Below are 17,778 nucleotides of genomic sequence, written 5' to 3'. Positions count from 1 at the left end.
TGGAGGATGTGGCAAGTCCCTCCCTAACAACTGTTTCTCAGACTTGTGGAGGTCTAAACACCATAAGAGTCGACTTCAAGGATCGCCTACCTTTTCCTGGGAATGTAAGTAGCATAGTATTTTTTTTACGTTGTTTTCGTTGAACATTTGAGTCTAACACCATTTCCAATGTGTCATAGAACGCATTTACTAACATTTATTTTATGATTGTTTAGTATTTCATCGTTGTGATTTAATATTTCATGAGAATTTAGTTATATTTAGAAAAGCGACTGAACAGAGCTCATCAAACTATCACTCAACGAGCGAATTTATTTTTGATGACGAATACTTAACAATAACAAGTTTCTTACAATAGTCTATTTACGGATATGTATATAATTAGGTTCTTTCTATACATAATGATATGATTTAAATGTAAGAAATTTCTCACGGTATTCTGGCAAAGTCTTATAGCAAAATGGGTTTTATAGAAGCCCAGTGAAGTCATCTAACTGTAATGAGCTACTTACACGTGCAGAGTAAAACGATGCAAGTTTGTGGTTTAAATCGAGAATGAATAACTGGGTTTTGTGACCGTTGTCTGACTTCTGCCATCAGGTCTAATCTAGATTTTCTCTTAGTTTGCTGATTTTCTTTGGATTTTTGTGGGCATAGTTAGGTCAGATTCCCGTAATTAAGCTGCTGCTTATTTGAAGAACATAAATAATTAGATAAATATTGAAATAGCTGGTAATGATATAGGAAGGATTGCATATGCATAGACATCATACGAAAACCAAGAGAGAGAGAGAGAGAGAGAGAGAGAGAGAGAGAGAGAGAGAGAGAGAGAGAGAGAGAGATTTTATGACTGGGTAAGTGCAAAAATAAAACATTTGGAAGAACGAAGTGACGCATTATTTTTATTTTTTTTTTTTTTTTACCGGGGAACAAGAATGCAAGAGTTATTTTGACATTTTTAGACAAGAGATAAAGAATATAATCAACACAAATCAAACCATCACCTTCATTACCTTTATTCCTAGATGGTCCAATTCTCGCTTGTAGTCTATGGGACTTTCGCTCATTTTTTATATTCCTCGTTTTTTCCTCCTTCTCTGATTCTAATGTATGGAGACACCGACCTTTATTTTCTGCTTGTTCTCCTCTCGTATTTTTTCTCTCCCATTCATTCCCATCTCCTCTCTCTCCTTTTATTGGGCTGTAAGTTTTCCGGAGAGCCTTTACGGGGGAGATAGTTATTGTTCTATCAAGTCTCGCTGTTCTGAGTCAGAGATTCCTTACAAAACCTTCGGAAGGAGTTGTCAACCCTTCCCGAAAGACGAAGTTCCCATAGATTTTCTTATTTGTGACCTCTGGCGATTCTCCCTCCGGTGTAGGTAGTACTTTCCTTCTCATCATTATTCCTCTTCATGGCTTTATTCGTGTCTTTTTTTAATGAGTAAAGGTAAGATTTATAACGAAAGGTACAGCAGACATTTCATATTTAAAATATCTTACAGTATCTTACAGACATTCTGTTTTATATATAATTCATAGATGGATCGGTAATAAATGTGAGAAGAATAAAAGAATTATTGTTTTTTTCGCAGTCATAATAAGAATTAGCAAAAGTAATGTTCAAGGAATATTTAATAGTAAGAAAAATACTATTATAACTAGTCATATGCGATTTCGCATTCAAAAGAAGCTAACAATGAAAGTACCGATTCATTTTTGCGTCGTTAATAACTGCCAATCATAACTTGAAGGAGTTAAAACAGATTACGATATCATAATACTCACGTGGGGTAATGTCAAAAGCTGGTTCATCAAACGCTAAGAAGTTTCTCTTGGGAAGGTCACAGCTTATCATTTCTTTCGTAGATCGACAAAGGTCAATTCCTTTTGACGCCAGTCTATTTCCTCAAAATGAAGACATTAACATTTGCTTTGAGAAGCACCAGTTTTCAATTGAACGTTTTTAGCTTCAATATTTTCAGCTTCAATAACCTATATTATATACTTAAAAATTTTCATTCTAAAAGCGCTGAATAGCAAAGGCAGCCACCGTCTTGCTTGTAATTTAGGATTTCTGATCATTAAAATCTGGAAAGGTCCTGTGAAGTTCAGTCTGTAAGGACACTGGAAAATAATCATAGAATATAATTTAACTCAGAGATATTAAATTTACCAGCTGACTGGTCGAGTATCATATAAAAAATTATATATATATATATATATATATATATATATATATATATATATATATATATATATATATATATATATATATATATATATATATATATATATATATATATATATATATATATATATATATATATATATATATATATATATATATATATATATATGTGTAATATATGTATGTGTGTGTATATGTGTGTGTGTGTGTGTGTGTGTGTGTATGTATGTATAACCTAATTCATTGCTGAAAATCTAACTGTAGGTTTCTCGAAGGTTTATTTATGTATACATTCGTTTATTTTTCATAAAAAAAAAAACTTTACTGAACAAGGTGAAAAGGCATTCCAAGTGCGCATGCCTCCACCATCATCAAACACCTATGAGCAAAAGATGTCTCTGGGCAGAAAAGGTTAGCTCTCGCCCCCCAAAGGAAATTAAATACGTTAAAAGGAGACATAAACATCACACAAGTAATGATCAAATTGAGTCATCAAAATCCCCGGTAATTGTAAGTATGATTTTAGTGTCTGAAGCCTGAAACATCTTTGCAATCCAACCTTAAAAGCCTCTTATTCTGCTCAAAAGTTACATCCATAACAGTACCAGAATCTAATTACTGGTCACTAGTCACGATGTCCATCTGTCTCAAATTTCCGTAAAAAATCCACCTTTGATTATTAACGTGGTCCTTCTAACGAACGAACAAACTAAAAGAACTGAACTGCATAACCTACTGGGTGGAGCCAAAAGACGAAAATCTAATCGTTAAACGCATTTCTCTTTTATGAGTGATCGTTAGGATACTTATTCCATGAAAGACATTTTTCCTGTAGTTTCCAATTACTGCTCGACTAAGCTTTCTCTGTGAATCACGTTGAAAGGATGATGGCAATAACGACAGGTGGAAAGAGGGGCGAGAATGAAAAGAGGAACAGGAAAAGAATATGAAAGTGGAAGGGCACATTGTGTCTCCCTTTATAGACCATTTGCTCTTTTATTATTCTTTCTCTTTCTCCCTCTCTCTTCCAGAACTGGCTATTGCAGCCCCGCTAACTCTGTCTTCTAAGAAACCCGATCGAATTCTTCGATGTTTGATAACTGATGTAAATTAAAGGTATTTTCAGTGATGAGTCCTAGAAATAGTAATTTTTAATTTTCTACGAACCCTGATAGCATTCTTCGGTATTTGCTAACCCATGCACATTCAAGGTATTTTCGAGATCAGTCGTAAAAATATAAGGTTTATTAGTCATTTTATAAGATTTCTGAATACAATCTTTTATTTTATCGAGGATTTCATTGCTATCAGTGCATAGAATTCCTTTCATGTTCTGGATACTGGCAACCCGTTCTCGTTCAACTTGGAAACTGATTCATTTCTCTCCCATCCATGTAAAACAAAAGGTGAGGTGAAGGGAGCGACTTCCATACATTTTTAAAAAAAGCCCTTCAATATTCCCGAAACTAGCAAAACGGCCCTAACTACTATATTTCCTTAAAGAAACTTTCTTCTTTTATTTCCTTATCTCTGAAGCAATATATCCTTTCCACGGCTGGGCGACGGGCTCTGTTCTACACTCTCATCTGCATGGTTTTTCTCCAGTAACCTGTAGCGTGTCCCCCTTAACTATCCATCTTCCGTGGGTTGTTTTTTAGTCTTGTCGTCTTCTAGCCCGGGTCAGCCTCTCTCACCACTGACCCCTAAACAAGAATACAGAGTGACTGTGCAGTCATCCGAGCTTAAGGACGATACTTATCGTCTCGACTCTCAGTTATATGGACGTCCTTTAAGACGGGTTAAGAGCATAAGTTACTTAATACAATGAAATAAAATCATTTTTTTGTTATTTTCTAAAATATATTTTTAGCAAGCAACCAACCCTCAGGTATTTCAGGTAAACATTTATAAACATCATAACGATATTTTGCATTCACAAGTTTGTGCTTAAAAATGACAATAAATAACAAAAATAATAATAAACGTTATAAAATGACGATGTGTAGAAAGAAATCTGTCATCAACTACGGACCGAAATGAGTTGTTGACCTCAACTGCTTAAGTAGATTAAAACTACAATTCATTTTTCGAAATCATTATTTTATTCCCTGTAGTCATCATCATAGATATTCGCCTCAAAATTTTCCTTCCAGCAGCGTCATATTACCACAAGGAATCCCCTCCAGTAGACACATTTATAGTGGTGATCATTCCAAAGGTAGCCTACCAAATAACGTGGTCTCTGATTCATTTCCTGTTTAGAAACTTCAGTGGTTTATTTGAACACATTTCATTTATCCATTATCTAAATTTCATGACTGTAGACTTGAAAGATAAATATCTGTCGTAACTCATTCCTTCTAACTTGTTGTTAATCTTCCTCCCTGGGTCATCTTTAGCTTTACTCTTGAGCTAGTTACACTATTTTATGCTAAATGTTAAAATCACTGAGACTACTCTAATTTGTTAATATAATTTGAAATAAAACTGGCTGTATACAAAGCAAAATTGACATTTTCCCCAGCCTCTCTCTCTCTCTCTCTCTCTCTCTCTCTCTCTCTCTCTCTCTCTCTCTCTCTCTCTCTCTCTCTCTCTCTCAACAACTTCTGGGTCATGTTCATCTGCATTCAGAGGTTCCTCTTCCACCAGCAAATTGTGGTGAACTTGTTCCCCGGAAGTTTGCAGATCGAGGACCTCGAGTCAAGGGATCCTCGTCAGGAGGCCAAGAAGTAGTTTAGGAGACCCAAACAGACGAGAGGGTCCCTCTGCTGTTTCTGGGCTTCCCATTCTCTCGGTAATGGCTGCTTTTGGTTGCTTGTGGCACTGACGCATTAATTTAGTCAGATGAGCAAGCGTTGATGCGATGAACGGTCAATAATATTTTTGGAGAGAGAGAGAGAGAGAGAGAGAGAGAGAGAGAGAGAGAGAGAGAGAGAGAGATTAATTAATTTAGTAGCCTGTAATGGTGTATAAGCTCGTAACGTAATCACTGTCATCTAGGTCGTTAAGGTATATACAGAGGCAGGCAACCAAACACACACACACACAATACATATATATATATATATATATATATATATATATATATATATATATATATATATATATATATATATATATATATATATATATATATATATATATATATATATATATATATATTTATTTATATATATATGATATCATTACGCTTGTTGATTTCTGGATTGTGTTCATTAATTACTGTTGAGTAAATGATACAGTAAAAAAATGAAATCAGCCACTTTGGATGATTCAGTTCAGCACTGAAGTAGTCTTTTACAACTATTTCTGGATTTTTTTGTTTTGTTTTGAATTAATTTACTTTTATTATTATTATTATTATTATTATTATTATTATTATTATTATTATTATTATTATTATTATTATTATTATTATTATTATTATTGTCAACGTTCATGAGATACTTAGACACCTAAGTATTTGCTTTTAGGAGGATAGCCATTTAAACACTTCAGCAATTAAATACTTAGATATATTGCATTATAAAGCCATTAAAGGAAAAAATGATCAAATGATCCCGTCGAAGATTTTGGATATTTGTATTTTTCAGGAATGGAGAGAGAGAGAGAGAGAGAGAGAGAGAGAGAGAGAGAGAGAGAGAGAGAGAGAGAGAGAGAGAGAGAGAGCCGCAAGATGAGGGATTAATGAAAATATTGTCATATACAACGCAATGCAAATCACAAAATACAATCGATATTTTTCTAATCTGCTAAAATGATAAAATTATCGAAATTATGGAAATAATTTTAACAGATTTTTCTTCGTCTTCACCAAAATATCAACTTGGCTGAGACTAAAACGAATATACTTACATATTAGCTCTCTTGAAGGTCTGTAAGTTAGCGAATATCCCGCATTTTACCATGAAACGATTGTTGATTTTCGAATACTAATGGCGACCTCATAAAATACATTACTCAAAGCAGAATTAATCATTCAAAAGATGTAATAATTTTGAAAATTATACTTCACAATGATTAGTGGCCAATTATCCTTTCATTCTATTATTTCAGGTTTTATTATTGGTTAATTAGCTGCGGAAGAGTTAGTCATTATTATGATTATATTATCTCATTAGACATCTTCATCAGAGCAGCATTACTCTTTCATGGCTATTGAATAATTATGGAGAATCATAATACATAATGATATCTGTAAATTATTCCTTCATTACATTATTTCAGGTTTTATTACTGGTTACTTAGGCAGTTGTGGAGGAAAGTGAACTATATGATTTTTTTAGTAATCTATGATATATATTTCAGTGACTATTAATATGAAAAATTAACTCGTTGCATATTTGAAATATTAAATACATATTAGTTGATCTTAGAAATATTTTTGTGAAATATACTATATTATTTGCTATTAAATAAAACATTATATTTAACTAAGAACCGCCCCATTGTTATCACTGTCCTACTGGCACCTTTAAAGTAAATTAATGAATAATACCCAGTATTGTATAACAAGCCAAAACTGGTCCACATACAACGCGATTACTTTTAATATCATATAAGAATTATGGAGGCTGTCAAGTCCATGTATCAATATGTTCATTACAGTCTTTATAAGTGAGATACATCCCTGCATAACATTGTACATTTGTGAATACAAGTAATATTGCAAATATATAAAGGTTTTCATTTGTAAAATATTAACATTTATAATAATATATCATCACATTTTATGATAATCAAGAGACACACGGTGAGAGAGAAGAGAGAGAGAGAGAGAGAGAGAGAGAGAGAGAGAGAGAGAGAGAGAGAGGGGGGGCGGAAGGTAAAGGTATAAGTAAAATAAAGATAGGAAAGGACTGAGATGGTTGGTCTAACAAAGAGACGCAAGTTTTTTTTTTTTATTGTTGAGAGTCACATACAATATAAACAACTTGAATGATTATTTTTACGACAGTGTATGACTAAGTGTGCTTTTTTCTATATTATATCCAAGGCTCTTGGAAAAGCAAATGTACTGCTATTCTCTCAGATTTGAAAAGACAAAGGGGAGGCCTTTAGTAATGTTTGTGAAAAAGTCAATTTATGTTTGCATCTAAAGGGTCCTTTCATGTTTGTCTGCCTCGTTCATTTATTGAGAATTTTTGTTTCATCTACTGAAGTTCTTTTAGTCTCACCATAATGTTATCCAGGTATTCTGTTATTTTGAGCGCTACGTTGTTTACTACTGTCTACGAAGACTATCCCTCTTATTTCTTTTGAATAATCACTAACTCCTGTTTAATCAGTAAAAGATTTGCCGTTTTAAATCTAAGGGATAAGATTCTATTTCAACACAATTCAGTAAGCCAATATGAACTGAAAATTCAGATTAATATACATCTGTTATGGCTAATAAATTCTTACTTGTCATAAGTCACTTTTGTCTATAGATTCAGAGTAAGACATTCTTTGAGAAATTCATGCTTTTCAATCATGGTTTCGGGAGCCCTACAGGCGCTGAATTTTTGGCACTGTATTTAGTTCCAGTATCATTTGTCAGACATCCGTTAAATAAAATAAGTAATCGTTATCTTTGTCATCCATTCATTATAATGAAAGTCATATGCTTTTACCACTACGACAATCCTTATTTTTGGTATGAACAAGTGGCAACTCAAACCACTAACGATCTAAATTTATTTTCTCCTATAATGTTGATTTAAACTTGACAATATGAATATGTGGGCTGAGACTTATATATATATTTTTTAACCCTCTCCTTTGGGATTAGATTTGTTTATTTAATGATATAATCCTTGCTGTTTAACTTGAAGGATTATGTCCATGTCTGATAGATTATTTTTCAATGTACGTCACGACAAGTCGAAGTAACTGGCTATAAGATTTTCTCAATATTTTCCTTAATTGTTTCTAAATGAAGAATTAAATCGATCCAACGCAGCCTGAAAACAAGGTGCTATTCATGCAATTTCCTGCATACACGATATACAGAAAAAGGTGGTTTTAATATCATAAGCTTCAAGTATGTGGTTCAACCTTCATCATAATATTGTCATCATATCTGGATGTCAGCAGCCTCCATTAATTTGTGCCTTTTCCACGAGATTGCTCAATAATTATGGTAATTATGCTTAAAAAATCGATAATTATAGTCATTAAGTAAAAAAAAAATATTGATTATAGAAATTATGCTGAGAAACATCGATAATTATGGTAACTGTAATGACATAATTATTTGATAATTTTGGTAATTATGCTGAACAACCATCGAGAATTATTGTAATGATTATACCTAAAAACATCGATAATTTTGATCATTATGCTGAAAAAGACGGATAATTATTATGATTATGCTGAAAAATATCGAAAATTACAGTAATTGTACTGAAAAAACGGCAATAATAATAATAAATAAGCTGGAAAATATCGATAATAATGGCAATTATGCTGATAAAAGTCGATAAATATGGTAATTATGCTGATAAACATCGAGAATTATAATGATTATTTTAAAAAGTCGATAATTATGCCGAAAAGCAGATAATAATGATAATTATGCTGGAAAAGTCGATAATTAAGGTAACTATGCTGAAGAACATCGGTAGCAATGGTAATTATGCTGAAATTTTTCGATAACTATGGTAATATGTTGAAAAAGTCGATAATTATGGTAATTATGGTGAAAAGTAAATAATAATGGTAATTATGATGAAAAAAGTCGATAGTTATGCTAATTATGGTGAAAAAGTAGATAATAATGGTAATTATCCTGAAAAAGTCGATAATTATTGTAATTAGGCTGAAAAGCATCATTTGGCACCTTCTGTGACTAATTCTATTATGTTATCCAGAGCGCCAGATTCCACTTTCTTTGAGGACATAAACTATTGATATAACCTATTACCAGGAGCCTCTGTTTCCCCTCACAGTGACATTATGCAACTGTTTTCTTGACAGCATTTCTTGAATTAAAACCATGAGTTAATCAGCTATGCTGAAAACTGCATATTCACTTTTATAAATACATAATTGAAAGGCTACTGAAAGAAAGTTAAGTCATACACCTTAAAAAAAATACAGTATTTTTATTACAATTTAATGACTCATAAGTATTAGGTACAAAATGCAAGGCTTTTCCTCCCAATTAATCAGCTTCTCCTCCGTACCTGGTTATGGAAGTAAGAAAAAATGTATATAAATGGTTCAGTGGTGAAAATTCAATATTAATTAATGTAATTATAACTAAGAATATCACCAAAAGTAATTACTTCCAGGAGTAAATAAATGTTACCTTAAATGCGACTAACTCAAGGACAGGTAAACTATCCAGATAACTATAATTATAATTAAATCTGGGAAACCCTGTTCTGAAACGAAGTAACGCCCAAATAATATACAGTAAACGTTATAGAAAACAAGATAATATTCTTCAAACTGTGGTAGGCATGGCTGTTAACATAAAGCTCAGACTGAAAAATACAGTAACAATAATTTTTTTTCCTTGAACCGTTGAATGTTAACACTTTTTAACTAGGGGGAGAGAGAGAGAGAGAGAGAGAGAGAGAGAGAGAGAGAGAGAGAGAGAGAGAGAGAGAGAGAGAGAGAGAGAGAGAGAGATTAATCTGGGACCATATCTGCAAGAAGGCTGCTCCAAATGATTTTAGTTCACTCTTCCCATTACAAGTTCATTTACAACCTTACAAAAAATAAACTCACGAGCAAAATTTGACGAATATAGTCGAGTTGATGAGCATGCAGTAAAGGAAGTGGGGATGAAATCACGCAATTCAATTAATGGTTAATTACAGTTACATCTAAGTAAAACTTTTCATAACATTAACTAGATCTCAACTTGCGTTTACACTGAAGTATTTTTTCGAGTATCGAGTCTACTTTGAATTTTTTATTCATTTATATATTAAACTTAATATTGTCAGTTCTTTTCACTTACTCTTCATCAAGTTACTTTTTGGTCATTCTAAGATCACATATCTTAATACCATGTTTCTGAATCATATCATTCTTTTAATGATAATTTTCTGACCCAATGATCATTTTTAACTGATTCAGTCGAGAACTTGAGCCTCTTTGAAACTCATTTAAAATCATGAGAACGTTTTATTATATGGTAAATTGCTAAAGTTCCCCTTGATATCGTTGAAAAATTTTTATGAATATAATGAATAATTACGTTAATTCTAGCTAAAAGTTTGTCTCTTATATACAAAAGTAGGAATTAGTACGCCATATGGAGGATTCCTTTCCAAAGAATAATTTATTCATAATTGTAGAAAAGAGGGAAGTGTCTGTCATGTAGTGTTAGACCTTACCTGCCCCTTAGGATCTTATGCAAGGTCACGGATTACTGAGATTAGATAACAAGGTCATGAAAGATGTGTTGCCATCGAGTTCTAATCAGATAGGTTGTTAAAACAGAGTATTTTAAATTCCAGAAATTATTGGCTTTGAATATTTTAAATAGTGGTAATTATTAACATATGTATATTTTGAATTTTAATAGTAATTAACGTATGTATATCTTAAATACCAGTAACTATTAACATATGTATATTTTAGATACTAAAATCCTTTACCTTGTTTATATATTAAATACCAGTAATCATTAACACATGTATATATTAAATTTCAATAATTATTAACGTATGCATATTTTCAATGGCCGGTCGGAGATTCAAATAATTATTAACATTAGTGGTACACCGTTAAAAGGTGAATTAAGAGTTTGTTGGTTGGTGAATCGTTTGTAATAAGTTAACCTTATCTTAAATACCAGTAATTATTAACAATGTATATTTTAAATACTAAAATCCTTTACCTTGTTTGGTTAAATACCACTAATCAGATACATGTATTTGAAGGATCAAAATTAATGCTTATGCATGTTTTCAATACCAGTAATATTGTATACCGTTATGAAGGTGAATTAAGAGTTTCCACGTTATTTAAATCGTTTGCCAAAATAAGTCCACCTTATGACGGAGAATGTAAATTAGTACTGGTGTGAAGATATAAATTTGAAGGATAGATAATATATATATATAATGTTATATATATATATAGGCTATATATATATATATATATATAGAATATTGCCAAAATAGCTTATACGTTTGTAATATTATATACACATATACACATATATGTTTGTATGTTTAATTGAGTGCGTGTATGACCGTCGGTCATTAAACCGCTTTTGCATATAAACAAGAACTTGATCCATTTCTCTTAGGAGAACAACGAAACTGGGAATTGAGAGTCAGCGCCACTGACTTGCTACTCGCTAGGTCAGAGGCTCAGTATTGCATCTGCTGCCGTGGAGAGAGGGTGATGCTGCTGTAGCCTCAAACGATTCCTTGCAGCATCTAACGCTCTGCTATCTTAGGAGGGTTCAGATGCCTGCGATGAAATTTGGATATCTTACCGGAGTGTCCCGTATATTCTTTTGCTTTAGCAATTTTAATAGTTAAATTAAATGTCGGCCATATCTGAGTAGCCCTATGATGTTATATAACATCTCTCGCTTCTTATCATTTCTGATATTCCTGCTCCGTCGAAAGAGCTGAAAATAATCATTTTCTTACAAAAAAATGTTTTGGTAGATGAACGTGAAGTTCTCACACGAAAAATAAAAACGTGGGTGTACAGTCAGCTGCAAGGAAGGCGTTACAAATTAACGCTGATGGCGACATATGGTAATCCTAACAAAGGGACGGTTGGTGGCCATACGATATATGAATTATGAACCCTTGCGTGCTAACGTGTTGTAACGAGGGCGGTGATTGGTAGAACAGTAGTGTCCGAGTTCAGTATTTTGTTAGTCTTATATAAAATTCCCGTTAAATAAATCAGACTGCGCTTGCAAGGCTATTGATATGTTTACTGATCTTATTCTGCCACTATACTTGTACAATTAAAAATTACGACTTGTCGATTTAACTGAAATTCGTTGTAATTATTTTTGAGAACTCTCTCTCTCTCTCTCTCTCTCTCTCTCTCTCTCTCTCTCTCTCTCTCTCTCTCTCTCTCTCATACATGTTAACTCATTTTGCTCATCATTGCATGAGGTTACCACAGCCAATTTAGACAAAAGAATGGGAGCGTATTATTACAGTATTAGAATCATAATTGATAACCATCTCCGAATTACTATGCCTATGCGAGTTTGTTTTGTCCGTGGTAGGTGGGTCGTGCCCCCAGATCAAATACTTGCAGACGGTTCGGTCTTTTGCTCTAGAATTTTTCCGGTTTTTCACATTTCATTGCTTGGTTAGGTTAAGTGAGACCTTAGACTTCCAATTGGCCTATTCTGTATGGGGTAGTGCCGTCAGTGCACCTCACGCGATGCACTGTAGGCATTACTTAGTCTCAAGATTTCATTGCAGCGTCCCTTCGGACCCTAGCTGCAATCCCTTTTATTCCTTTTACTGTACCTCCGATCATATTCTCTTTCTTCCATCTTGCTATCCAAACTCTCCTAACAATTATTTCACAGTGCAACTGCGAGTTTTTCCTCCTGTTACACTTCTCAAAACTTTCTATTCTCAATTTCCCTTTCATCACTGAATGACCTCATAGGTCCCAGAGTTTGGCCTTTGGCCTGTATTCTACATTCCATTCCAGTTGGTCGAGTCACTGCACAGATTGTAAATATGTCCCAATACTACCACTGTGTATTTCGTACTGCAGTTTTAGTACCGGGAATCATCGGATAAAGATCTGTTGTTTTAAAAACTTAGCTGCAATCTCAGATCACCTCTGTTACACTTCATCTATAATTATAATAGTGATATTATAATTATCAGGCGCTGACCAACATCATCTTACCGGCTGAAATTTGTGTATTTGTAGTGCGACACTGATTTCGTTTTGATTCGACTCTGCTCATCATGATTTTTTTTAGAATTTGGAACATAAAAGCATTCGAGCGCTGTAAGTGTGACCCGGAGCAGGGAAGATTGCACAACAGAATCACCTATTTCGTCAATCCTCTGAAATGATTACTTGTAAAGATCCAGTGTTAAAATGCACTTATTTTTTTTTATAGAGGATAGTTATTTGATACCTTGATAACTTCCTTACAAGTGTCCTAGATCACATTTTTTTGTAATAATTTTAAAAGTGCAGTTCTGTCGCATTAAATTGTTAACATTTTTCCTGTTAGTGGTGTAAAAGTGTTATATTAAATCGTTTTAACAAATATTAAAAATTTCATTCTACTTTGGATTTTAGTCTTCAATATGTCTGACAAATTCCTTGTTCAGTCTTATTTTCATCTTTATTGTTTAAAGCGATATTTTATTATATCCATGATTACTGTGATTTACGATTTTGTCAGATACTTGACAAAGGAAGGTTCTCAAAATTAACTGCAACGTACTTCAGGTCATTCGAAAAGCCGAGATTTTTAATTTTACAGTTGCAGTGACAGAATATTATCAATAAACATCAATAGCCCTTGCTCCAAGCTCAATCTGATTTATTCAACCCAAATATAAGGCTAAAAAATGCAAAAATCAGATTTTACTTTAGACTATCGTCACTGTTTAATTTACTTAAAAAAAATCAATATATATATATATATATATATATATATATTATATATATATATTATATATATATATATATATATATATATATATATATATATATATATATATTTATATATGTTTGCGTGTGTTGCGTCGATAGCCATTCTGTCCTTTAGACACCGAATGATTTGGCAAGGCCCAGATTTTTTTTGGCTCAAGCTATTTGGGCGCGAGACCAAATAAGTGTTAAAAGTGGTCATTTTGGTCAACAGTGATTTATAAGAAATTCAGTTGACCAAAGCGATCAAGTAATCATTTAGGCCTGTATATTGTTTAGAATGCTCAGTTTTAGCGTGCCATTTGGTGTTATGGCCCCCACCCCTCGACCCCTGATGATGAATTCATGATAAATTTCAGGACTGGTCTGGTCGCTCATCACTAAATTGCGCTCTCTAAGTGTTATTTCTCTCAAAGCATTATATTAGGAATGACATATATATTATCTAACGCCGATCTATTTATAGTGTCTATATATGCCGGCGGCGTTCGGGAGTTATATATGAAGCGGAAATTTTTTTCAAAAATCACAGCACGCTTTTTTTTAAGATTAAGAGTTCATTTTATATTTTTTTATCATTGCCTATAGTTTAGTATGCAACCATCATAAATAAAAAATATATTATCATATATATATATATATATATATATATATAAATATATATATATATAATTGTATACAAATATATATATATATATATATTAATATATATATATAGTTATTATTTTTATATTGTATATATAAATTGCAATGATTTTGTATATAACAAATTGTAAAACCATGTTTAGGCACCAAAAATATTATCACAAAATGATGTTCATGTATTTAACTGATTTGGACGAAAAAAGTTTTGATAAAAATTCACCATAAATGAAAGAATATTGTGCTAGAGACCAAAAAGTTAATTTGTTGCAAATTTATAGGAAATTGATTGAATATTAATTGACTGTAATCAAGCCAGTATATTGTTTAGAATCCATTTCAGTTTTAGCGTTCGTTTGGCCTAAAATTTCCTCGACCCCTGATGATGAATTCACTGATGATAAACAACCAGGATTTGGTTGTATCGCTCATCACTAAATTACGCCCTCTATATAAAACTTGTGTAATTTCTCTCAAAAATACGAGATATATTAGGAATTTCAGCTAGACTAGCTACCGATCATCTGTAAAAACATTTCAGCAATTGACTAAATACAATCCGTGACTCTGGAGACTCCAGCTGATTCTGTCCAAAATTTCAGGTCACTAGAATCAATGTTTTGCTTCCTCTGTCAGAGACATTAGAAGAATCCATTATGCGCAAGTTTTTTTCTTTATCACGATTTCGTTAATAATTCCACAGCCACACTATAGATAAATGTATTTGGTTAAAAAGAAAAAGGACCGCAAATTTTCATATAAAAACTTTATGCCACCCACATCAAGTTAAACTGAGACTACTGTGTAAGTTGAGAAGTTTGATGGCAGTGAGATTTTTGCTCTTTTTTAATCCCTGTTAAGGTCCCAGTTTTTTCATTATTTCCAAATGTTTCCTAAGCTCCGAAGTTTAATTTAGAACAAACACATTAAAATTTTATTTTCCCATCAAAATGTTCAAAAGCGATGCGTACGTTTACGTAACTTAAACATCTGACACTCACAGAATGAATCTTATTTTTCTGATTCCAAATACGCATTATCATGTATCAAGTTTAAATTATAACAGGGATTTCGTAATTTTGTTATCTGAAAACTGTGCGTAAACACAGGAATTCAAAATAAAAAAAAATGTCATGGCGCCAAAACGTTCGACACCAAAGGACTTGCGCCAGAATGCGTTTGTCACCAAAATAACCTCGCCAAGTCACCCTCGCCAAAATGGCTAGAGACTTCCAAAACATAGCAAAATTATAATATATATATATATATATATATATATATATATATATATATATATATATATATATATATATATATATATATATATATATTATATGTATATATTAAAATATAATTTAATATATTTTATTGTTTGAAGTGATACAATTATAGCGACAAATATACCTCCACCCCATTTTACCTCAAATGTATCAAATCAAATACTAAAATGGTTCTGGAACTGTGTATTGAAGGCTTTCCTTGATATCGGATATCGAACATACCTAGGAAGGAATGTGAAATTTGGAGGACCTTCATTTTAAGAGAGCGTTCGAGTTAACGACCATTAACTCTGGAATGAAACCAGACTCTGGAAGCCACGAGGCACGAGAAATGAAATGGCTGTTATCGGATTCAGGAATGAACAACGAAATAGCTTGTCGAATATGTAGTCTAATCACAATTATATGTAGTGTTATTTGATTGTAACTGAATGGCTTTCAAATCTAGTAAGAATACAGCACACATATTTTATCATTGTGTAGTCATTCAAATCGATAACTCAATGACTTAGTAGATTCCAGGAATGACCCTCCAGTTAACAGACTCTCTCTCTACACTCTCTCTCTCTCTCTCTCTCTCTCTCTCTCTCTCTCTCTCTCTCTCTCTCTCTTTCTGTCAAAAAGGAGGCATTACAGAGGCTTAACCATTTTTTCCTTTAATAAACGTTTTTAGTCATTTAAATGTTTGATGAAAAACCACTTACAAGTCTGAAAACTAATACAACGTCAACTAATAATAAAAAATGTGGGAGAATGTCTTCCCAGGGCACTGAATGAAACCATTATTACATTGCTTATGAGAGTATTGGGATTCCCTGAATCTTAAACTGAATTCAAGTTTGGTGGAAACAAAAGGCTGATTATACGCAGAATGATAATTCTTGCTATGTGAATACTTCCGTTGCGTAGATTAAGTTAAATAATTGAATTTGATTGAACATCATCTTGAAATCCATGGCGAAAGTAAAGGCCAGGAAGGATCTTTCCTAAGTAGATGCATTGTAATTGTTACGTAGCAAAGACACCATATGCCTAAATAATGACTGGCAAACACTACTGAGAAAAGGGATGTTTACTTACACAAGAATATATTCCAAAATTAAGATGGCAAGAGCTGAGACTAGGTATGAGAAAGAGAGAGTGAGAGAGAGAGAGAGAGAGAGAGCCAGAGAGAGAGCCTTGCCTCCAAGAGAGAGCCTGCAGGTCTGTAGGGTGAAACGTAGTATATGAGGAGCGCACGTATCGTTGCATGTTCCCCGACTAGTATTTCGGGATGTGCGGGCGGCAGTCATTTGTCCCAGCTGAAGGTGGCTTGTCTGAAATCATGACTTTCTGGCCAAGAAAGATCCGAGGCATATGCACAAACACCCTGAGGCCAGGTGATGTTGCAATGGGACGAGAAGCTGTGCGCGCTTATTCATGCATTCAGGGAAGTTTCAAAGAGCTAAAAACAGGCAAAGACAAGAGGTGTTCATGTCATTATACTATCCTGATAGAGGTTTGTCCATCACTTCTTGCTTACTAGATTATACGTTTATGAGCTGAGATGTAGCCATTTGAATGAATACACCATTGGCAAATTTCCCCGTGGTAGTTGGTATATTTAAGCAATTGGTCTGATTTTCGTATATGTATGCCCTCAATGTATAACTGGCTGTAAAAATGCCGACTACATATAAATCTGAATATGGATGAATATGCAAACAAAGAATGGCATGTAATTTGGCAAAGGTATTTTATTCCATGCTATGAATTATTAAAATGAGAAAGTTTCATCCAGAACATAAATGGGTAATCTCCCTGTGTACTGACCATGCCTGTGAACATAATAAACAAATCACTATCTTCCTGAAACTAAATCTTGCGCTGAGTGGTCTTATACTGATTCCCAATTTGTTATCAGCGCCATACGAAATTTGAGGTTATTTAATGGGGATGATACTTTCTTTGTCTAGGTTCTTTTAGGGATGAAGAGTTTTAAGATGATTTAACCAACTTTGTATGTAGTTGTGCCCAACAATTATTACAAGAAATACTGAAAATGCTAATGCTGTGGCG

The sequence above is a fragment of the Macrobrachium rosenbergii genome, chromosome 9 (assembly GCF_040412425.1).
Source record: "Macrobrachium rosenbergii isolate ZJJX-2024 chromosome 9, ASM4041242v1, whole genome shotgun sequence".
NCBI lineage: Eukaryota > Metazoa > Arthropoda > Malacostraca > Decapoda > Palaemonidae > Macrobrachium > Macrobrachium rosenbergii.
Note: the sequence above shows the minus strand (reverse complement) of the source record.